Genomic DNA, 25,451 nt, shown 5'->3' on the forward strand with positions numbered 1-25,451 from the left:
GTTCGCCAGCTGCTTTTGATCCACAAGGATATCTTGGGAAGCATTTCTAACATTCTGCAGGCTAAAGAAAATTTATGGCTTAGACGTAGAACAATAGCAGTGTTGAAGAAATGAATAATATTTCTCACTCTACTGTGTCATAGGAAGGTTAGACCACCTCACGGTGACCACACGGAGGCCTGAAGACGCAAGAGAAAGATTCCTGTGAGAATAAATAAAGTAATAAAGAGTTGATTGAGATGAGAGTGAATCTAGCAAAGAGAGCGAATGATTCTTATAACAGCCTTGACTAAAAATACCATGGCTTCAAGGTATTAATATAAAGTGTAAAATAAAAATGTTCATTTTTAAAAAAATTTAAAACAAAAAATCAAGAATTAATAAAGCATCTTCAAAAATAAATCAACATATTAAATATTACAGTTTCATGTTCTTCACATCATGTATTTATATAAATATTTTAACTAATTTTAATTAGTTTCCATCATGTGCTCAGTTAGTAAGCCTGCAGTCTGCTGCTTGACAATAATGTCACTTCTAGCTTACAAAATCTACATTTAAAGTAGTGTTACCTAAAATGAGTGATGCTCTTCCTTATATGCTGTATTTTCTTCCACAATACATTTACAATCTGAACTCAACTGAGTTTCACAAAGGTATTAAAAGATGGGTTATTGTCTTCCTGACTTTAATTAAATGTGTGTGTGTGTGTAAGAAAATAAGACTTCATGGCATTTCAGTCCTTTCCACCAGTATCAACACCTCGATGGGATTGTGACAAACTAGGGAGACCTGTTAGTTTTTGAACTTTCAAAAAGCTGAATTTGTTTTTGAAGAGCATATGTTCTTCACAGTTGGGGACAGATATGGGATTTTCCATGCACAGAAATCCCCGAAACGTCGTAACTTCAGTGGAGTTATTGGTGTTTGTCAGGGTTGCATTAGAAAAACACCAAAATAGAAATAAAAATGTGTTTGTACCTGGACGAAATCTCAAGTAACACTGAGGCGAGGGCGAGAAAAACTTGGATTCAATAAGTTTTAATGGGAAATGAGGACGAGAGGTCCTGTACTGAACTGTTTTATTGTTTCTGCTGGAGGATTTTTTTTTTTAATGTGAGCTAGATTTATTAAAGCACATGTGTTCTTATTATTTATGCATGTTGCTTCACTGTATGTATTGTGTTTGACCTTGAATGATTGATTCTGCACACCATGTGGACACAGATTGTTTGGTATAGTTACAAAGGTCTAAAAGAGGTTATTTTTCCTTTGTCCCTTTCTGGATTACATTTGACTTTTCCCTCTTAATTAAGATCAATATCACCGAGTTCCTCTTGGTTTTCAGTCTGCTGAGCTAAAAAGGTGTCTTCTGATCCACAAACGGATCAGCGCAAACAGCGTTTTCTTGTGACTTGAGTCGCGCGGCACCACTCGGCCTTGAAGTTGTGTTGCTGCTGTTGAGCAGCCCTGAACATCTGGCGTGCAGCAGGGCGGGTGAACGCGGGTGTGGGTGAGGTGGAGAGCACAACAGAGGGGTTGTGAAGAAAAAGGTATTAAAAGTGACAGATGAACAAGACTCTGGGAGACGTTCGCCTGCAGCAGCTGTGACTGCTGCCGTTCCTCTGACAGGTGTCAATTAAGAATTACTGCAGAAGCCCCGTAGTCATTTTTCCCCCCTGCCCAGCTGTCTGTCTCCGTGCCTTTTCGGAGAAATAGCACTTTACCCTTGTCAGCGCGTTAGCACCTCGCCACCGTTGCCCCAGAAAATAAGTGCATGGCGGGCATTCTAATCAATATCCGGCGTATTAGCAATTATTTTGCCCATTGATTTATGCCGGGCCAGCGACTCCCAACGTGGTCTTATTAGCTGCTGATTTTATGTGCCTGTGCTGCCACTGCAAGACATGCAGCGCACACACTTGTTCTGGTGTTGCCAGGTAGTTTAACCTTACAGGTAGAGCCAAGTACACAAGTAGGAAGACACAAAGACAATTAAGACCTTGGAACTGTCTCTGTATTTCTCCAGATTATAACATCTAACAGTTGTGTTTGAACCCAACAGTTGCTTGACTAGTGACTGGCAGATCTGGCTCTTAAAAGTAACAATTTGTATCATTCAGACCTTAAACCCAACATAATAAGGTTGCTAAATCAAGCTAGTATTAGTGCGTGCATTTAGTGGGGAAGTTTATCCTGAGTAAAGAAGACTCGGTATTAGCTTTTTGTAACATCTGTTAGGTATTTTAAAGTTCTGTCATTTAAAAAATATAAAGCTTTTATACAGTTATGTGAACTGCTAATGAGTAGGGATTTCACTGAAATTTAACTTCTTGTAGATATATTGGTTACACCAAATGAGTCACTTTTGTGTGTTTAAAAATAGGCAAAATGAATATGCAGTTGTGTTTTGTTTGAATTTCTCTGCACACAAGATGGCTCTCTAATGTAGTCCAGTTGTTACACTTAAATTCAAAACCAACTAGAAATAATAATAAAAACATCTAGGTAAATTACATCTTTTAAAAAGAAGAGTCTATCCAGACTGAATCAGTCCATGTTTTTCCAAAAACAGATTAAATTTATGATGTTGGACAAATATTTATTCTGCGCACCAACCAACACTGAACAGCCGGGGTACCAGAGAACTCAGCTGGATGAATTGGTACCTTGTGGGATTAAGTCCCAACCTGTAGCTCCGTGACCTCAAGTCATCCTCCATTTCTCCCGGGCCACAACATGTTTATCTACTGTGAAATTAAGGTCAAAGGCCCAAGTTTAAGACAAAAAAAAAAAACTGAAACTGAGATAATTTACTTTAGTATAGCAAACCAAAAGGGTGACAAAGCTATTTATCTGCTTTAAATTTAGATCTGCATGTTTTTGTTAGCTTCACCTTGATTCTTGAAAGGCATCACAAGTTTTTGTGCATTTCTCAATGTCCTGCTTTGTTTTGTTTTTGAAGTCATATGATGGAAAAATTATGAAAAAAAAGTAATTTCTAAACAGAGCCTCAGAGATCTCATCCTAAAGTGGTAAGTGACTAACAGTCTAGCAGGGCTGTAACAGTACATGCAAGTGTTATTATTTTACATTTACAGTACAGAATTAAAGGAATAGAATTGCAAAAAAAACAAACTATGCATACACCCCAGTCATATTTAAGTTCAATTCATTAAAGTGCATGGCATTAAAATGCATTAAATGGGCTTCCTCCTATTGTACACTGGGAGGAAGCCAAAATACCTTTGCATGCAAAAATCATACAAAACGGCTCCAGACAGCAACTGCTCCACAAAATATAAACTCTATAAGAAGGGAAACTATTAGTTACATTTGGTCATATTTAACTGATATTTAACTGATTTGGCCGAGTGGTCATATATATGTCCCCAACCACCGGGCCGCGGACCGGTACCGGTCCGTGGACCAATTGGTACCGGGCCGCGCAAGAAATAATTAAATATGTCCGTTCTATGTATTGAGTCTGGAGGAGCTTTTATTTTGAAAATCGTACACCGGATGCCGAGGGTTGAGTCTTGCGCCAGCTCACCACGCACACCCCTCGATCCTCACAACGCATCCCTCCCCCGCCGTTCGCCGATCCTCACAACGCGCATGCACCCCCCCCCCGGTCCGCGGAAATTTACGAAGGCTTTGGCCGGTCCGCTGTAATAAAAAGGTTGGGGACCACTGCCTTAAGCAGTCTGTTCTATAAGAGTTTGGTGTGGAGTGCTTTAGCTAGTAGCTTAATCCACTGATTGGTTTATTATACCTCTGTTGTCAGTTAATAACAAGCAACTAAAACACAAGTTCAGGCCTTTTCTTAATTAGTGTTGATTACGTGACAAGTGGCATCTATAGTGTGACAGGTCTGTACGAATACATATCCTCTTTCACACAGGAAGTTAAGAATCAGTGATGAGCAGAGCAGCGATGTATAGCTCTCCAGTGTGAACATTAGAAGAGCTGTATTTTCATGCACATGAAGTAATTGGCTTCCCCTGTGATCCCTGAAGCAATGTTTAACTGATAAAGTGGTCCAAGAAGCAATGAATATTATTTTTTGAGACACTAGTTTACTACAGATAAGCCATCTGGGATTGGATACAGCTAACAGATGACACTGTGTCATTGGGAGCGGGCGACAAAGAAGGTTATGCAGGAGTCCGGTGTAGTGCCATCTCAACACTTTTTACCTCTTCATCTCTGTCTCGTCCTGCTCCCTCTGCCTCTCTTCCTCGCTGCTCGTTTTTTGGGGATTACTAACCTCCTCTCTTTCTCCCTTCCCAGTAAGCCCTCTCTCATCTTCCTATCTGTCATCAATCTCTATCTTACTGACTCAATTCTGCTCCAGCCTGCTCATACTTTCTTTCATCTTCCTCCCCGTCTCTCAGCCTCATCTATCGTTCTCTCGCCGGATGCTCAAGAGGCAGTGAACTGGCTACGAGAACATGAACTCGACATCTGAAAAGGAGACTGTAATACTCTCCTCTCCCAGGCCCGCTGGCCTTGTTCTCAGCTTTCAAGAAACCTCTTTTTTTTTTTCTTTCTTCCTCAAATAGTAGGATTCCCAGGAAACTCCTCTAGTCACACTTTTGAGTTGTGACAATCCAAAAGGTCACAAAGCAGTAAAGCACTGTGTCATGTTCTTTTGAAGCCCAAACACATGACTGTCACATATTTTTCCAGAGCTGTTTCCTGTCCCATTAAACAGACAGTTTATCCGTACGGCATGTGGCACAGGAAACAAATGAAAGCACACTCTGTTAGTGAGGTTCTTTGCAGTTGTGTGTGTGTGTGTGGGGGGGGGGGAGTTGAGCGAACCCATCGCTGAAGCGCCATCATCCTCAATGCGCCACTTGATGGGCAGCTGAAAGGGGGATATAATGTTTCGGGATCCTACGCAGTTCAACAACACCACATGTTGCCCTAGAAAATTCCTGTAAAATCTTCCGAGAGCCGCCGCGCTGTCTCAGACACTGTCAGTCGCAGGGGGTATAAGCCCAGCTCCGGCTCTTTAAGTCGTCTGGCTCTGAGAGCAGCGGGAGGCCTCTGTTGCATCCACATCTCTTAGCAGGTCTCTTTTCGTCACTCTGTCTCTTAGTGTCTCTCTGGGTGGATGTCTGTTTCTGATCACCTGCCCCTCTTTGTGCGAGGACCCAAACGTTGGCCTGGCGTCTATTTCTGATCCGTCTGCCTTTCAACTTCTACCTCACAAAAGTCCCCAGTGGCACAACAGCCACTGCATCACCCACTGAATAGCTGTAGCTGCATCACCACCAGAAGATGAAAATGTAATCAAATAAATAATGTGATGACTGCTGAAGGCAACACTTGATCATTGCTTAATGAGTTTGTTGGGTGCTTTGAGAGCATATTTGCTAAGTATGCAGTTTTTGTTGATACATTTCATTGCAAGCTCTTTGAAAGTTTAGTTTACTGAACACAGCTTGGATTGTTTTGTCCCTAAAAGTCCAGAAACCCCAACATTTTTTTTTTTTTTTTATACATATTAAACAAATGATACATTTTCATGCACATTGGCCTTACTGATGTACTGTATCTGGTGTTCAGTTGGTATGAACCTGCATGATATTCTCATTCTATGAACAATGCTAGAAATTATAATGGCCAATTGTTAACAGCATGATTGGAATTGCAATCTCATCTCTAGATGTTTTATTTGCATCTTCAAGCTAGTTAAATATTTGATACACGATATAATAATTAGACTTATTGGTCTCGTTAAGTTAAAGTAACTTAATCTAATTGATTAAAATGCATTCACAACCTCTGCCACAGTGAACAATCATCGGGTAATGAAACAATAATACTTTTGCTGTTTAAAAGTAATGCACAAATATAAATAATCAAAGCTAAAGCTGTCAAAATTTTAAGTTTTGTACAAGAACCGTTGTGAACATATCTGTGACTAGTTTGCTGTGATGAAATATGCAATGCATTAAGCAAAACCAACAGTTTTTGAATTGAGGTTTTTTTTCATCCTATCTGGCAACAGGAAGTAGACTAAAAGTTTTTTTTTAAGCAAAAGACCAATCAGTGATGTGAAACAAATGAGTGCTGTTTGAAACTGATTAGTCTAGCTGGTTTTTGCATCACCTACCCAAAATCTCCCAAGTGGTATTGCTTTGAAACTCTAATTTTTGAAATACTTTGATTTATGTTGAAGAGGAAAAAGTTTTTGTGAAATATATTTATCATCTCACTCAGGATTAAATTCAAAGTCCTGAAAGATCAATGAAGAGTTAGAATCTTTTTCTTTATTCAAACAGAGCTGCTGCAAAATTCTCAAAGCCCAAAACCCATTTCTCACATCTAAGGTACCAAGAAAGCAGATGTTGGGTGGATTTGTCTGTGCTCTGCTTTGTTTGTTAAATATATCATCTTATCAGTGTGAGAAACCGGAGCTGAGATTAGTTTTTCAACTAGTGCACGCTGACAAACCTGAAAGCCTTCTTTAAGCGACTGCACTTGCTGTAAAAATAATGTTAATTAAATATAAAATCTGACGCTGGTGGAGAATAAAGACGTGGGGGTTTTTAACAGAGCACTTTGTGCATGTCGGGAATGTTTAATTAAACTTTGTCAAACTAAACAAGATCAACGAGCTGAATTGCTCACGCTGATTAACATCACGTTCATCAAGTTCAGTCAATTAGCCCATCACCTTGTTAGATTTTCTGCTCCTCTCGGTGTTTAAACTTCAACAGGCAGACAGAGACGAGTCGCGGGCGGTGAGGAATCCACAGAATTAAGGTCCCTCCGCTCCTTGCTCTATTTGCTCTGTAGTTCAAAAACTGCAGCAGTACAAGTGTGTACAGTTATGAATATTTTATAGGTCCTGTTGTTAGAGCAGCTTTGACTTTTGCTGACATTATAGTTTAGAGAAAACAGCTTTTCACCAGGTGATTTGAAGGTGTGATTCCCAAATGATGCGTGTGTGCGACTTGGTGAATGTGTGCATGTGCATAAAATATTAAACATATTTTCAGAAGAGAAAAAAAATTAAATACTGGAACATAATTGTTCTACGGAGTTTTTTATGCACTTGCGGAATCTCCTGTTCTGCAGACAAAAGCCTTAACACAGATGGAGCAATGCTGCAGAGATGCTTGCCTGGTGGACAGTGATTTTAATTACTGGTCCACAAAGACAAGATGGAGCCTTACACTCCTTGCCTCTTACTGAGAAAGAAGGGAGAACAGAATAGCACAGGGAGACATTTTGCATTTCTTTATTTTTCATTTCGCTGTTGAATATTTTTGTTCTGCGTTTTGTTTTCTTGTCTCTAGCTTTCTGTATGCAGGATTTGTATACACCACAGACAAGATTTCACCAAAAGAACAATATGGGGAAAGTGTTTTCATAAACATTTAAATGAACAAATCATGTATGGATTGGCTAAAAAAGTAAACATACTTTAAACAAAAAGATTTATTTGATGGCTTTTCAAGTAATTATGATAACGCTGCACATACTGAGATATGAGGTGTGCATGAAAACTGCTAGATTTATATAAAAAAAAAAAGGTTACAAAGTTCTCTACATGTCAAGAAATCTGCATATGAAAGCAGCAATAAAATATTATAACATTAAAATATAGGTAAGAGAAAACAATGGAAAAGGGCACCAGGCAGTTAAATAAACCAAAACTGTACTTACAAAAGATGTGAGACTTGAGCTGAAATTTAAAACTCTTAAGAGCAGCAACCATCCTGACTCCACCGAAATACTGGAAATTCACAATGCACTCAAAGCTTCGCTCTAAAACAAGGATGTCCAAAGCAAGGCCCAGAGCCATTTCTGTGTGGCCCACTCAAATTGAGCTGATGCCGATGGAAACTTATAAGAAAAATTTGACCAAGACTTTCAACAGCAAATTAAATTTTTCTTAAAATGACGAAAAAAAACGTTCTCTTTTTCAGTGACATTTTTTGCTCGCATTGTAATTCCATGGTAATTATTAACATTCAGAAGCTAAATTTTCACAGCTATATCGACATTCCCAATACCAAATGTCACAAATTCTTGATCTACAACTCATGCTAGGATACTATATTCCATGTGTCACAATTTTACGGTCTGTACACCAGTGATCTATCTGGCCAGTTGGAAAGTCTGTCATTCTAGTTTCAGCCACATCTCATTTAAACGATAGTGGCTCAAATGCTAAACGCAGGAGCTTTGGGAGCATTTTGTGCAAGAGTTAAAGAAAAATAAGGTCAATCTGAATTTGTCATAATTTGCATTATCATCAGTAGAGGTAGCTTTACCTTACTTTATGCTTTAGCCAAGGCTTCTTGAAAACTAAGATTCAGCTGACACTTGCTCTGGTATCTCATTAAGATAACTTTAAACTTAAACTGTAGGAATAGTCTGGCCAAAAATTTTAGTTCAAAACTGTAACCGTTTCAAACTAAAGTGTAAAACCCTGACATTTCTGAAGCAGGTTTTTCTTGCTTGCAGCAGAGTTAGACATGGAGTTCCACAGGGTTCTCTACTAAGACCAATAAAGTTTGCTTAGTACATACTTCTCTTTCTATAAAATAAAAAATGAATCATGTACACTTCCTGCCCTGACTTTGTTGACACTAACTTGCAAGCTAAGGGCAGAAAACATTATATAGTGTATAATTTCAAAGATAACAACCTGCTGTTGTTTAGGGCGTACTGCATCTTTAAATGTAGTCAAGGGAATTGTTTGCATTCTGACTTGTTAATCATGTCACGATTAGAACAATATTTTGTTTTCTGTGTGGATATATGTCTTTAATGGAGGAAGAATAATCATAACCTGTGGTCTAAGATAATAGAATTACTCAGAATCGTAAATAAAAATATGCATCTTTGCTCTGGTTGTTTGGTGATCAGTTATGTACGGAGAAACCGAGTGTCTCCAAGACCGGGGCCAGAGAGCCAGACGGGGCCGAGCAAAGCACCATTGTATGTGTGAAAGAAAAGGAAGCTGTAGAAGGATGGTGTATGAAAGGTTGGGAGAAAGGAGGAGAAAAGGAGAGTGACAGCAGACAAAAAAAAAAGCAGGGAGCCAAGGGGAGGGAAGAATGAGGGAGTGGAAAAAAGAGGAGGCAAAGTAACAGAGGAGTGAAAGAGAAATGACTTGAGGGGTTGAGGGATGGAGAGAGAGGTGAATGAAGCGGGAGTGAAAAGTATCAGGGCAATGAGGAAGAGAAAACAGAGTGAAAGCAGTTGGAAAGCAGTGGAGAGAGAGAGCAAAAGAGGGAGGATGTCACCCATGGCAGCCACTCATCACTCACAGCTTAATGACGCCGTTTTTTTTTCTTCTTCTTCCCCCCCTTCTCTCGTTTCTTCTCCGTGGGAGAGGGGGGAGGAGGGATGGGAGTTCGGCCCGCACCCAATCAAACGGGGTCGAATAGAGTTCACAACCTCCAGGTGGGACCGTCCTCCACCAGGGAAACGTTTGTGTATATGTGCTGGTTCTGTGTGGAAAAAGATTAAAAAGTCTCTAGGCCGGGAGATCAGTTTTAAAAGCGATTTGAGGGCATTTTTTAAAACCCCAGTATTGCAGCTGCGATGAAGTAAGGTACTGGATTAACACATTATTATTATAGGTTATTTAAGGTAATTCATATCTCTATGTTCGACAGTTCTTTAAACATTGCAAACCTTTTGTTTTCTTTTTGTGTGTTTCTCAGATTCGTCAGTAGCATTTGGGCCAGTTACTGGTATCAAGACACACTAAGGGTTTAAATGGCAACAAAACCACAAGTATTTTACGATATAATTTCTATGGTCCTTCTTGCATAATATTGAAACAGACGTAAACCACAACAGATCTGTAAACAGCAGAAAAAAAATCTCAGGTCTCCCAAAACTACACATTGAAAACTGCAAACGTTTTGAGTCATGCTTTGGTTTAACGTCCTTTTTATGAGAAAACAGAGAATTGAAAGAGTGACCCGGTCTTCCTTCAGCTATTAGAAGCCCCTCCCCAAACTGCTGCTCAGTGGAAAGTATAGGATAGGTAATGCTATAGCTAACATAGTGCATGTTAAACTATTTTAGCAGCAGGAGGAGTAATTGTTGATGTTCTGCTTAAACTGAAAGCACCATATACATTAGTCGTAAAGTTTTGTCCAAATATTGTGAAATCTCAATACTTCAGCTTCATGAGAACCTCGTGCTTGTGTGTCAAGCTGCAAATCTGTTTTGGAGTTTTGCACATTTGTGGACGTTTATGTGCTTGCAGCAGGAACGTCTGTCTGCTTCCTTCTCTCTTGACTTTACGCATCTGCATGACTGTTTAGCTCCTCTTGTCCTCTCACTCATTCCCGTTTCTGGGAAGCATCAGCCGTTTGAAACTCAAATGGCAGGATTTCTTCTCTTCTTACTCTCCTCCTCACACCAAATTTGGGGAACAGCTGGGCCGGTCATGACGATGATTTGTCTCCCTCCACCCGTCTGCCTGACAGGTTGAGAGCACACACGCAAGATGTACGCACTTGGGGAGACGCAGACACTAACTAATGAGCACAAACACACGCGCACGCACACAATTAAACATCCTCTCTGTGGCGCAGACAGACAGGCACAAACACGCGAGTACACACTCGCACAGACACAAAAGTAGACACCAGAAATAAGGGGCCGTTTTCTCAGGGTGCTGCCAAAACATTCTGATTTCCTCTAGCCCAAGCGGCCATACATCAGCTCGGGGCCTCCCAGCCCGGATGGCAGGGGCTGACAGGAATGACATGTGTCATTTATCACGCGGGGGGCGCCAGGCCTCAGGAAGAGAACAGACCGCTTTGTGACAAAGCCCTCCTCGAGCTCTCCTCCACTCACAACAAGGCGAGTTTGTCATGGGACAGACACTGACAAATCTGCGGAGATGGAATGCACATGGATACACGCTGACACGACATGAGAGGAGAGGAAACACACACTGTGAGACTCTCACCCAGGAATCACACACTATATCCGAGCTGCCTTTTGGTTCGATGAAAAAGCTCGTTTGCTGTGTTTAAAAAAACCAAAAAACACACACATATGTTCTCAGTGTATTCTTGTGGAAAAAGGCTAATGAGATAGCACACCACCTTTTGCAGTGTTGGTAAAACTTGCACCAAACACAAAGGTCCAAGTAGACCACAACACCCTACAAAAAAAATAAAAAATTGACCGGATGGTCAAACTTAATACATGAGCCACACATGGTGATGTATGGCTATTAGTAAAGTAGGAAAAAATAAAGTCATATTTGTAGAGCTATTCAAATGTTTATTGTTTTCACTTGCTGACTGAAGTATTTAGTCAAATTCCAATAAGAAATCTCTGACCTCTTTTTGTTTGTAAATAAAATTGATATACACATTCATTACTGCCTCCTACTGGTCCGGAGGGTGGAACTGGAGATTCTTAAACTGAACACTTTGTGGCAAGACACATTTGGTCATCAACAGCAAGGACACAAAGTTTGTCAAGATGTTTGTGGCCAAATAAGTAAAACTTTTCTTTTGTGTAGACAGGTGATAGACATGTATTAACCTAAACCATTGCTTCCCACACATACTCTCATGTTTCCTCTTTTAACTAGAAAAGCTTGGGCTTGTTTCCAGTTGCTGACCCGCCTTTCTTAATGAAAAGTCACATATGCTAAAATGAACTCCCTTGCTATCTTGTACCCATGCCACTTCACACACATACACACACACACACAATCTGTTTTTCTTCTTCACTACGTCTACCTGATCTTCATTCTTTCCGTCCCTCTGTCGTGATCCCTCCTTCGTCCCCCTTTTACTCCTTCCACAGACGGCTCATTTCTCTTCATAAGTCTAATTTATTTTCTCTGCCAGATGTAACCTGACAGCCATCAGTCTCTTTCCCACTGACACACACACGCACACGCACACATGACCTCCTGACATGCAGACAAATACACTAACATGCACAAATGCACACCGCCCTCTTCTCGCTTTTTATTCATTTCCCTTGTCTCTATTAGACACACACACACACACACACACAGCTCTTATTACCTCACACTGTTCTGAGGTAAGCTCTGCACTCACATACCCTCTGTTTTACCCCTGTCCTCCTTCTCCCCCTCCTTCCCCTCCAAAAGAACCCTCCCATTAACATTACTGAAGATGGATGTGTCTTCATAGCGGAGATTGATTGCGGATACAGAGTTATGGTGCCATTTATGTGTGCGAGTATGTGTGTGTTAATGCTAGATGGAGGGCACTTTGGGAGGCGGCGTTGGGAGCCGAAATGTGAGGGAGGCAGGCTTTTCTCCTGTTTCTAGAACCTTCCAGCCGTTCGTTGTCTGTCCACAGTCTGATATTGTGCTCTGTTGAAGGATCGCTTCCTCCCTTCCTGCCTCACTTCATAACCATTGTACACAGATACTCTCTCTCTTTCTCTCTCTCACACACACATACACACAATTAGGCTGAGATGTCTACTGATACAAGTCCACTTTAAGAGCCCACTTTATTATTTACTGACTCTCTCAAGGGACCCTATTTCTTGCCCTCTCCTCTGCTGCTATCTTTTGTCACTTTATTGCCACGGTAATCAGAGGTAAAAACTCCACAAAACCCTGCATTCACAAACCTTCTTTTTGGTTTAGCTTATTCTTTTGATTCCATTTTTTGTTGTTGTTTTGTTTTTACACCCCTGTGCTATTCATCATACTTAAATCCTAAGCCAGTGCTGAAATGAAACAGTACAACTTTCTTTAATGGATCGCCAAACTTCAGGCGCTAACTCAATGCCGGAGCAGGAGTAATGAAAAAGAAAACGTGGCGACGTAAAGGATAATGGTTTTGATGGGGCACAATTGCAGGAACTTCCCCTGGTGACACATGCAACTAAAAGCACTAAAATGTTCGCTTGTCCAGAGTAACCTCCAGCCCAGAAGTGACTTTAGAGGTTTCTAAAGTTGTTTTTTTGTGTGTTTTTGCTTGTGTGAAATGGGGCTGACATCAAATCTCTGAGGTCTGGTTCTTTTGGCGTATTTGAGTTGTTTCTGATTGGCACACAGAAGAAGATTAGGATGGAGAAAAACTGGTAACAAATAAATAAAAGCGTGTGTGTTTGTAATTCAAGCATGACTCATAATTTGAAGAGTTTTTCAGTATTGGGACAAAAATCTAGTTATTTAGCTTAATTTGCTTTATTGTAACACAATGAGATGTTTTAAGGAGCTAAATTAGACCGTAGTCATGACATTGGGAGTCTGCATTTTTGCGTGGAACTCATAATTTTCTCATTTATTTGACTCTAAAAATACCTCAGTTTAGTGCCAGAGCTTTGAAAACGGTGAATTTAGTTGTTTTTAGTGGGCTTGTCACATTCGGGGGATTTCCTTTCAGGGACACAGTAAAGCCACTGTTTTCAGTTGCGTCAACTTGACTTCCCTCAGCACGAACCCACTTGATAAGACCATAAAGTAGGACCCTATTAATTCCTCCTTGTGGGAAAACCTGCCAAAATTTGATGAATTTGACAAATAGATTGGTATGAGAAGTAAAACATGGATTTTTGTAAAAGAAAACCCACATCTACCTTTAAAAAAAAATAAAATAAATTACAGACTAAGATTCAGATTCAGCATTTGCATCGGCTACATTTGCAGAAACCAATGTTTGTAAATCCCTGTGATTCAGAAAATCCTCAAAAGATTGGTCTTGTTTTCAAATTTGTTTGCAAGGAAACTCTCTCTCATTGTTTGCCCACATTTATCAGATTCTTTGTGCTGTTTACTCAAATATTCCCATATTTATATATATTTGTGGTGATTACCAGCAGAGCAGAAAAAGCATAAGATTTTCCAAGACTAGTGGTGTTTGCCACACACAGTTGGCAAAAAATCTGAACCTCTCTATTTTCTATTTTATTGTGTCACACAGTTGTACATTCACACTCTCTTTTGCTACTCCACAGAGAGAGACGTAACAGGCACTAGAGGAGAAAAACCAAATAAATAGTTTGAGTCGGGAAAATGTGTATTTGTGTTGGATTTTCAGACAACAAACTGGCACAGTAGTATTTACCATTATAATATCTTCTTCAAGTGTAAGCCCAATTGCCTCATCAAAGAAAATACTTCTGCTGATTTTATATATTGCCTAGAATCCACATGTTAATAAAAACTAGATAAGATTAGTTAACCTAGGCTGGCTTCTTAAAAATATATAAACATCTTTCTAAAGCGTTCAAGGAACAGATCCACAAAATATGTCTCCTTTCAAAAAGCCGTAAATCCCATCTCTATTGGTTTGAGATTCTCCACAACTAAAAATACCTCAGTTCCACAGTGCCATGGTATTCACACAAAAATTTCAAACATAAATATATATCTTCACCTAAAAAAACAAACATTTTTATCCAGACTAAACAGTCACGTAATGTAGTCATAGTTTTCGAATGTTTGTTGCACAGGGCAAGGTTCCTTGATGTCGTTCTGCTGTTTATAGAAAACTCAAGTATAAAATGTTGATGCAACTAGTTGAATTAGTGAGGCTTTCTGCTGAGGTAGCTACCCTGCAGTCAACTGTGTAATAAATGTGTTACAAAATTGTTACTATTGTGGTCTCGACCCAATTTTTTAAACAAAATGAAGGGTGGTGTTGCTCTAGTACAAACTATGAGCATAGCAATTTTTAGCAATCAGAAATATTTTCCTATAAGAAAGATAAAGGTAAAGGGGACTTTCCCTCGTTCAAGCAGTTGACGTTTAGTGCACAAATGTTGGCGCTGTCCTACTTTAACTTGCTGCACTCTGTACAGTTCAAACAATTGATTTATTTTTTTTTGCTTTCTCGTTAAAGCGACTTTAAACTAACAGTGTGACCGTCTTGAGAGATTTTAAATCCTTTTTTTATATTTATACCAAAAATACTTCTTAGTAATGCACACATTTAAGAAACACAAACTTTACTGATGAGCGAAATAAAACCAGTAAGTCACCGATACTAAGAAACTAAAACAACTCAATGGTTTCTCTATGCGTTGTTACTCCAAGAGCAAACATTTGACAAACAGTCTAACAATGATCAGTGCTGTAACAGAAAGTCTTCACCCCATTAATCTGGCTCTCACATGTTTATTGGCTTCCTAATCTTTTCCATCTATTCTTAAGAAACAAATACCTCATGAAGATGAGCAGATGAAAATCTTGCTGTGCCACTTTCTGTTACCGCAGCAGTAGGGTGTCTCCTTACTGCTGCGAGTAAAGGATCACATTCATGTAAGGGGGTGTTTATATGCGTGTGTGTGTGTGTGTTTTTTTTTTCCCTTTCCCCCTGTGTCTTGGTTGGTTTTCAATGTTTTGTTCCTCAGTGGTGTACAAAGTGGATGGCCTTTGTGAATTGAGGGGAGGGCTGACAGTGCAGAGAACGTTGATTGATGGCTTATTGTGCAACTGGGCTCAGCTAGACCAAACTGGTTAGGTTTTGACCCTGTTTTGGCCCCGTGCCCTCTTGGTTTCGTCTCCTGGCGTTCTTTTTCACTTTTCATTTTCTTGTATCTTACAGTCCTGCCTTTGTCAATCTCTCACCACAAACAAATATGCTCTCTTTTCTTCTTCTTCTTTTTTTTTTTTTCTGCTCTAAACTCATTGCCGTTGCCATTATTCTTTGTCTGCTGTTTTCTTTCTTCCTTCCTTGACCCACTTTGTTTGTCAGAGATCCTCCAGGACAGATTTGATCCCATGACTCATTCCATCAGACTTCATTTTACAGCCCTTAATCATGACTTTTTTGTCATAAACACTTCCCTCCTAACTAGTTTTAACCCGCAAATGGACCACACAGCCCCCGCCCCCCCACACACACACAAACACATTTTCTAATTTTAATTTATGCACACCAGCTAAGACTTTCACCCTGTTCATTTTTTTTTATTATTATTTTTTTTAAGTTTTTTTCTTCCCTGCAATGATTTTCCTGCCTCTCTTCAACACACCACCATAGTGATTTATGGTAATTATCCATCTTCGGGGTCATCCATCAAGTGGTTGTTGCTACGCGATGAGAGCAGCTGTTGTTTAGTCGGGGGGGAAGCTCCACTGTCGGGGTTAATGCAGGTGAATTCAAGAGACAGCGTCTATGCAGAAAGCATGAAACTGTTATTTTGTTAGTACCTCAGATTTGTGGGCCATTTATTTTTGATTTAGACTGAACAGCTTTATAGGCCTGCAATGTCCATTCTCAATTAAGCAGAGAAACAGCAATTTGCGAAAGTACCTCAGCCCTGTTTCATCTTTTGTTACGCGACATCCATAAACCTCAGTGTATCATGGTTAAGATTTTATGGTAATGGCCACCAAATAAAGCCTGAAATGTGTGACCTGCATATATATTGTATAATAAGTTCCTTTTACACTAATATCCTTGAAAACAGTGAAGCCAACTAGAACCACAAGTCACCTTTTTAGTAAGCAAACTCCACCTGGTTATAATTTAATCTCAGCTGTTGGGTGGACGACTTAGGGGTTTAGTGAACTAAGAGCATAATGAAGACCAAGGAACACAAAAGGCAGGTCAGAGAAAAAAAGCTGTGCAGTAGTTAGATTATAAAGCAATTTTTCAGTTTATCTTTTGAAAGCGTAAACAGTAGCTCTGGAGGAGCTCCAGAGATTCACACCTGAAGTGGGAAAATCTGTTCACTCATCTACCATCAGTCATTTATGGCAAAAGAAAGGATCAGAAAGAAACAAGCCTGAAGAACATGTGTTGAAAGTTTGCTAAAAGTCATGTAGGGGGGACAGGTGTACGGAGAGTAGGGCAGATGATCACCTTCCACCTGGGCAACAACTAAAACATACCATCAGGGTTAAAATGTAACAGATTAGGTCAAACCACACTGTGTTAGCGGTGGCTCTGTCAAAGTCCAGACCAAAATCAAATTGAGTGGTACGAATTGCTGGTCAAAGTAAATTATTTTGAAAATCGTGTATTCAGGTAACTTCATTTAAATTATGCATTAATTTTTGTTTGTCTCTCAGAAGAAAAGTCCCAATAAAAAATATTGAAGGTCGCATGGCAAATGTGGAAAGGCCCAAACGGTGTGAATACTTTAGCGAGGAGCTGCATACTTTGCTAAACATAAAACTACCGGACCAATGCACAAAGATTTGTAAGACAAGCTAAAATTTAAGGCAGGATAAGCGAAACCCTGACGGCTGTTTAGAATGAAAATATTAGATATGGTGAGCAATCTGTTCAGCAAATACTATCTGCCTACATTGAGTCACCGCTTGGCACAGGTTGAATAAACCACACTCGCATCATTGTTAATTAGCAGCAGCAATGCTTTATCCATACTTTTGCTTTGAAGGCGAACCAGATGGTTTAAAAAAAATGTCGGTGCAGCACAAGAGCAGCGTTCAGGAGGAGGTGGTGGGGGCTTGAGGTGCACGGCGGTGGTGAGCCGAGGTTGGCAGGAGAGTTGAGCAGAAAGGGCTGGAATCTGTTGCGTCGATGATCTAACGGCTGTTGTTTCATCTCCGAACAAGTGGGCACTGACAGTTCAGGGAGAAGGTGATTTATAGACCGCAGTCACTGTCATGGGGCATCAAAACTGCCTGGCAATTGAAGGAGGTGGAGGGGAAGTAGTTTATTTCATCACAGATTTAGTCGTTTTGCGTCTTTCTAATTCTATGTAATTGATGAAGGTAATCCAGGGGGAATTCTGAGATGTCGGAATGATTTAAAAATGCTTTTAGCAAAATTTGCTCCCATAATTGCAAAGGTTTTTTATTTTTTTTTCTTCTTGTGGAGTTTTATTTGTAGCTGATAATCTTCTTGCAGCAGTGATGATGAACATAAACCCATACAGACGCATAAAAAATTATGTCTCAGAAAGACAAGGAGAGCAGGTTCTCGTGCCAAAAGTAGTGCAGCAGCCCACAGACCCCTCATAAAAGAGACTGATGAGACTGAAACAGCATAAATGCACAAGGAGGATGATGCCAAGTACACCAGACACATCCTTGCTCCTTTTAGCATCATTTTTTCAGAGCAAAATACAATATCTGCTTTCAGCACAACAAGTTGTATATTAAGGAAAGGGCACGTATTTACAGCTAAGCTGAAAATTGTTCATATATTTGAATGAGATTTCAGATTATTTCTATTCAAGCCTATATTTTGAATAGATATAAAAGATAACAAGCAATGAAACTTTAGGGGAAAAATCCTTCCTATTTAGAATCTCCCAATTAATTTTCTAATTTTTTCCTCTGATTGGCTTTGCTCTGTAATGGGCAGGTCAAACACTGCAAAAAAAAATTTCTGTTTCCTACTGAATAAATGCAGAAGAACTCAAAGGATTTTCATTCTAGGAAAGCATCAATACTTTTATCCACATTTTCTGAGTTCAGTAAAAATCAGGTAGAGGTTTTATGCAAGTGGAGCTAATCTAGCAATTCATGTTCTGCTGAATTCAAAAGTACAATCTCTATCAAATAACTTGCAGCACATATTTTCTGTTTTTGTCTGTTATAAAAATATCAGCTGAATTTAAAAACGGCATGTCAGACCTATGCAAAAAGAGGTAGGGGACAGTGAGCAGACAACTATCATGTGGCTAAATACAACCAGCCAAAATTTATTTTCCTCCTGTGTTCAGTTCTCATTGAAAATACTTTTAGATGTAGAAATGGTAATGATTTACTGGTTTCAAATTGTTACTTTTAAAATAGTTAAGTCCTCTGCCAATTTCTATGTGCAACAGCACATAAATGTAGTTTTTCTCGATTTAAGCCATTTTAATGCCTTTGCTGTATTGATTCATTTACAAAACTAAAGATGTAAATTTTTTCTAGATGTTAGTATTTGATATTTGCAATTTAAATGAGCGTTTGGTTGCTAGTTTCATAGCTCCTGTACTCCTTTAATTTTTCATCTTTCTCATGTTTTCAGCATATTTGTGGGGCCTCCGTTTTATTTTAGAAACGTGTTTTAACTTTGTGAAGCACCCTAATTATATCTCTGACAAATTTATTTAAATAAATTAGCTACTTGATTGTAAATAGCAGAGCAGGTTGCTCACACGCTGCACTAATGCTGCAATGTTTCTACTCTGTTTTCAATTGATTTGTTAATGCATTTTAAAATCTTCTTTAAACAATACTCTCAGAAAAAGCTCCCTTCATAAACTTACAGTTTTGATTTGAGTGCTGTAATTGTTATTGACTATAACGGAGTGTATCTGACAATGGCAGGGAGCTTCAGCATCCAATACAATCTCTTTCACCATTCACATCATTTTAAAGGGTGAACAATTATAAGATTGTTAGGAAAAACTGATTAGCTTCATCTAAAACATAATGTGCACATCCTGTGATGCAGTTTTGCCAGGTTGAAACATGAAAACAGACAGAAACAGTTACAGAAATCAGAAAGTGAATTTTCTCAGGGACTTTCATGCAAATATTTAAAGATACCCTAAAACGCTAATTACTGCTTTTTTTTTTTTTTTTTTTTATCAATGCAGTCAGCTTGTATAAAAATAGAATAGTTGGCTGTAGTACAGCGACCACTGTGAGGATGAGGCTGCACTGGCTGTTTTAATTTCCCCAACATAGCAGAACTGTGGAGACTGATGGTGGATTTGTACAACATATGAGCTACAGGAAAGCCCAGAGCTGTTGTGCCATATGGTGGACCGCTCCATGTGGGTTGATGGAAGGGGGGCGAGGGGGGTACTCTAAGGTAAGCTTTTACATGTCTGGTCAGAGAAGTTGTGGATTAAATTATGGCTGCACCAGTGCAGCTTTACAGCATGTTGGAATGTAGTCACAGCTAAAATATGCCATAAAATAGCTTTTTATCGCAATAAAATCCTCTTCATTATAGGCATTTTGCAGATTCCATGCAAATGTTTTGAGCCACTCAAGGGGTGCAGAAAAAATTAAACTGATTTGACGGGTAATAAATCTTGCTGAGGACAGGCTGCTGGTCTGTGCCAGTTTGCACCGATTTGAACCATCGTCAGAGAAGTCCAAAGAGAGTGTCAGGTCCTATGAAACCACAACTGCAAGTTCTGCATTGAAAGGAGAAGCGAGAATGAACAGAATGAAGGGGAGAGTGGGGAGGAGACAGATATTGCCCGACATACTAAGCATTACCATAATTGGCTTTTCTACATGATAGGACAGAGGAAATAATAATGTCATTTTATTTACAGCCTTCTCTCTGCCCGAACACGCACACACTCATGCACACCGCACAGGTCAATGACACACACTGATCAGGCCTGTCCAAAGCCATCAGAGGTGAGTGGCAGGGAATGGAGGAACCGGTGACAAAGCGAAACGGTAGAGAGAAATAAGACTGCCACGCCGGAGCTCCCGCTTTGAAGGGCCGCTAAACGCTGTGAGGGAGCCTCGTCGGCCGCCCCGCCACAGATGCAAGCGCTCGGCACGCGGGGTAAATCAGCAGGGTGAAGGCTGCTGGAATTGGACATTAGCACTGCAAATGAGAGCCGGGATTGCCCTCTTCTCTGAGACAACATGAATAAATGAGAAAGGCTTAAAGGGGGAAAGTGTGTGTGTTTTGTGTGTGTATACAAAAGAGAAAAGAGAGGGAAAAGAAGCTGGGTTGAAGTTGTCAGGGCCACGTCATGGTCAGGTTACCCTGTATCTTGAAATAAGGCAGATGTCCTGAATGAACATTGAGCTCAATAAACTGAAATGTGACACATTTCAATTTGAAGCATTTAGATCAGATATTCAAGTACTTTGCACAAGTTTAAGCACATCTTAAGCATTGGAGTGCTTAATTGAAAGAAAAAATATTTGTTGGAAGTTGTGGAACATGTCTTTTCTGTCATTATATTGACATTTTCTACCTTAGGACTCACAATATAATAACCTTGAATATAATCAGTACGGTATCAGCAGCTATTCAAAGATTTACTAAGAGAACTGATATTATGATTTCAATCATTTTATCCAAAACACAAAAGCAGTTGTTGATTGAGTGTTTGCTAATTTCTGCTGCCGCTAGTCTGGTGGAGTTGAGTGGGGGAGGGGTGGTTTGTGGCCTGGGGGCCTGGCTGGAGGACTCAAGCTAAGACAGAGTTTTGAGTAAGTTGGTGGCGGATTGCATGACTGGGCTTTAAAGCAACCCTGAATGGCTGCCATTGGAGATTCAAGGTTTCTTCAAAACATGCATGAATAGCAATATTAAGAATTTATATTTGATGAAGGAATGATGTTATAGAATAATATAAATCTTAAAAGAGTCAATACCACTCCCCTACAAATCTTAAATAAAATACAGAACTAAATTCAGCTTTAATAAGTTTTAGTTCATATGCAGTCTTTCTGTCCTGCTCTTTGGAAGGTAATGCAGCTGTAACACGCTGATATTGGTGGGTTTGTTGTCAGTTAGCTGCTGCTCCTTCTTCTTCTTTTATTTCTTTAACAAACATGATGCTGGCATCTTTTCTACTCTCATTTTAACTTAGTAAAAGTTTTATTTCCACATCAGTACGATACTTGTTTTGTTGTTGTCTTGATTTTTTTTTTTTACAATCAGCAATATTTCCAAGCAACTAAATTTAAAGGAAAAGTGCAGTAACTCTCTTACACCCAACAAACTGGCAACTCTCAGCAAGGGTGAAGGTCTGTGCTCTGTTCCGGTTCTCCAAGCAGCTAGAGAATATCACTGACACTTTCTATTAGCAACTTATTAAACAGACCTTCAACAACAGAACCGTGATGACTAAAACTTGCAGCATTTCTGAGATGGTATGTTGGTAAAACTCTGGAATACCTTGATACAGAAAACAGAACCGTGGCTAGTTCCACTTTAACAGGCAATATAACTCCATCTACAAAAACAGTCCTGACTAAATATTTTATAGCACTATATTAAAAGAAAATTAATATACGCGTTTTGATGAGGGAGGACGAGGCGAGTCCAAAGAGTTACAACTGCTTAGCAAAATCTGAAAAGATTGGAATAATCTGATTTAACAGTCAGATTTGTTTTACAGCTCAAAACTAGATTGGATACTGCTGTAGTTTAAGTCAAGGGCTCGAGGAATTTTTTTTTTATTATTTTACCCGATTTGGTGAGAGCAAATTTGCTCTACATGAGGGATTAAAACTGTCCTCTGAACATTTCTGGGATCTCAATAAGTTATTAGTTCACTCTTTCTAGTATTTTGTTTCTGCTTTTGATGGATGAAATTTTCACATGCTTTTTAAAAGCAATAGGCCCAACAGATCTCTTCCTTTGGTGGGGAATGTAGTTTTATGGAAGAAGGCGTGATAGTTTGCATGTACATGTGTGCATATGTCACTGGGGCTGGGGGGCTAGAGGGAGGGGCTGTCCTACTGTGGTGTCACCTGTCTGCAGCAGGAAATCCTGGACTCTCTGGGCACAACAATAGTGACAGGCTCCTCTCCAGACACAGATGGCTTCGCTTCCCCCCCCCCACCAGCCACATTGCGGCTCTGCTTGCACCTGACACACTGTGACACCTAGAATACACACAAACACGTGCAATGCGCACCCACAACTGATCGACCACACCTGTGGTGTGCTCTTAGAAACTTGAACTTGCATTGAGGAGACGTAATTATTGCCACGATTTTAGATTCTTTTGAGCTGTTAAACTTGATACTGCTCTTGATACTTTGATTTCTTTATGTCAGATACACTGAGACACACACACCTCACGTTCATAAGCCTAAACACATCTTTCTTTCTCTCTTTTCAGAACTTCTTTTTCGCCTATCCTCCCTGACAGCACAAAGTGGGCTTACGTTTTTGACTGACAACCACAACAGACACTTTTCTCCCCCCGTCCTTCCCCTCCAGCCTCCTGTTTTAATCCCCTCCTCATCCCGCTCTCCCTCCATCTCCCTGCTTCCTCTTTTGTTCTGAGTGACGCTCGAAAGCCGCCGTGTCAGCATCTTTTCCATCTCTGATTGCCTTATTAGCCGGCGGTGGCACCCGCAGGTTTTCTGACACAGATGGTGAAGGAAGAGGAGGAGGTTTGAGCAGGGGTGAAAAGGGGAAAAAAAAAAAAATGGCTGACTTGTGTTTGTTGTTACTTTCTCCCTCTCTTCCTTCCCTCCCATCGCTTTTCTGGCTTGTTTGTGTGGACACTGACACCTTGGGCTGACACTTACATACTCCTGACACTGATGCCTGTCAGGGTAACATACAGAGGATGGCAGGAAAAAAAGTAGACTTTAATGTTGCTGTGCTGGTCGGGTGTGTGTGTGTTTGTACTGCTGTCAGGTTTCTCTCACTGTTTTGTCTTTACTCTCCCTCTTTGACTTTGCATCAATTTCAATACAGTGGGTTGCATAGTGATGAGGGAGGATGAGGCAAGTCCAAAGAGTTACAACTGCTTAGCAAAATTTGAAAAGATTGGAATAACAGATTACATTTTGAAATCAATTCTCTCAATGTGTAACAAAGGGACAATGCATGTATATGAGAGTAGCAATATTTATACACAAAGTGGTTTAAAGTTCTTTTGAGGTAAAGAGAGGATTATAGGTAAAATGCACTGAAAACATTATGTTAAAAGAAAGATGTTTCCTCTTAGGTTTAGTTCTTGTCCTGGGAACACTGACCGTACTATGATCCATTGAACTGGTGTTCATAACTTCGACAACATAGTTTTTGATAAGCTGGAACTGATTAGTTTTTTTGTTTTTTTTTTAGTTTAGTAAAGGCACTATTACTACAATATTACCTAATTGAAGTAAAACATTAGACCATCTTTCTGTGTCCTTTTTTGGCCCCTCCTTCCAGTTAGTATAGTAGTCAACTTAAGCAGTTACAGAGTAATTGAATGTTTTAAAATGAATCCTCAGTCTATAAAGACTTCTAGGTTTCTTGCCTGCGTTGGTTTTGAACCTCTTTGAGTTTAGTTCCGCACTGATTTCTAATTTTGCTCTGTTGGAATCAAAAACGATGAATTCCCTTTTTTAATGCGAAGATGTTTCAGCAGCGCGTGTAAGCAATGTTATACTCTACAAATTGAGCAAGGGTGAACATATAAATGTTATATTGAATGAAAGTGGTTCAAGGATGGAGCCTAGAGGAACCCATCTCTGTTTGTACACAGGGTATAATGGCCAAATTTAGCAAAGTGTTTGGTGTTTACCAGATGAGATCCTAACTAATTTACTACTGTATAAGACCAACCCATCCACTTTTAAAGTTGATCAATCAATATGTCAAACGTAGCCTAGAGATTCAGGAGCACCAAAACAGAAGCTCTATAATGCTTGAGTACATCTTTGTGAGAAAAATTTCTCTAGATTATTGTAAACTTAAGAACCTTTGAAAGTGTTAGTACCATTTTAAAATAAGTATTGCCTTTGTGTTTAGATTTAACTACGCATGTGTTTGTAAAAGTACATTTGCTCTTCTAGTTTAATGAGATCATATAATTACAAAAATAGAGATGTGCACAACCAGCCAAAATAATGAAATATGACATTTGCCAACAGGGCTTGTGCCGTTCCTGTTGAAGGACTCTTCTGAAGACACACAGGCATTCACCAGGTGTAGCCATCGCTGTTCAGATATAGCAGCAATTATCATAGCAGACACGCTCTATAATTTTGAAGAAGAAGAAGAAGAAAGTGGTATTGATGGGGGTTTTTTCCCTTACACACAGCCAGGTATAAGATCTAAAGCTTATTTCACAGAAGTTAGAGCACCTAGCAAACATCAGTCATTATGTCCATTCTGATCATAGAATAGAGAGCTACAAGCAGTCTGAAGCTGACAACATATCCATCACTTCACTTAAGACTGACTCTGGCACTTTAGACAAGCATCTAATGAGGGATGGGTAAAGAAACCTTGGCATTTGTAACCCTCTTCGTTTTGCCATCTGTGGATTGAGCTTCACTATGAGTGTCATCCTTCATTTGGTAAAAAAAAAATTGTAACCTAGGTCATCATAAACATATTTTAACACAGCTATATTTGTAAAATGTATAGGCATTTGCGTTTATAAAATGATATAACTTGGCAGTCTGAGCACACAGGGAGCACAGGCAGTAACAACATGTCTTCTCATGTCCACTGGCCGTTTCCTAACATCACGCTGGGAGGACTTCCACAGCTGATGCCAAGTCAACTCCAGCCAAGCGGGGCTTGGCAAGACTGATACTGCTGGCATTTTGTTCCACTATTCCTAACTTGTTAATATATAGCATGAAGAAATTTCAGCGAAGTGAAGTCAAGAACAGAAAAAATAGACCTCCCAGCGATATGTTGCGTTACCATTTTCATTTCTTTCATATAAAAAAAATGCAATATGCCTACTTAAAATCCACAGCAAAAAACCTCATGAATCAATGAAAAAATTTTCTTTAAAGTAGAACAAATATGTTATTTGTTGTTTTGAACAAACAGAAGAATGTTCTTGTACTCCTTTACTCAGACAAA

The 25,451-nt window shown here is 39.6% G+C and overlaps 1 protein-coding gene across 10 annotated transcripts in view; it reads left to right on the top strand.

The window, feature by feature from the left end:
• The window catches only part of LOC122844176 (teashirt homolog 1-like), a 168,103-nt gene that overhangs the window by 137,930 nt on the left and 4,722 nt on the right, over positions 1-25,451 (top strand). The gene's annotated exons all lie outside the window — the stretch shown is intronic.

The sequence above is a fragment of the Gambusia affinis genome, linkage group LG14 (genome assembly GCF_019740435.1).
Source record: "Gambusia affinis linkage group LG14, SWU_Gaff_1.0, whole genome shotgun sequence".
NCBI classification, from domain to species: Eukaryota; Metazoa; Chordata; class Actinopteri; order Cyprinodontiformes; family Poeciliidae; genus Gambusia; species Gambusia affinis.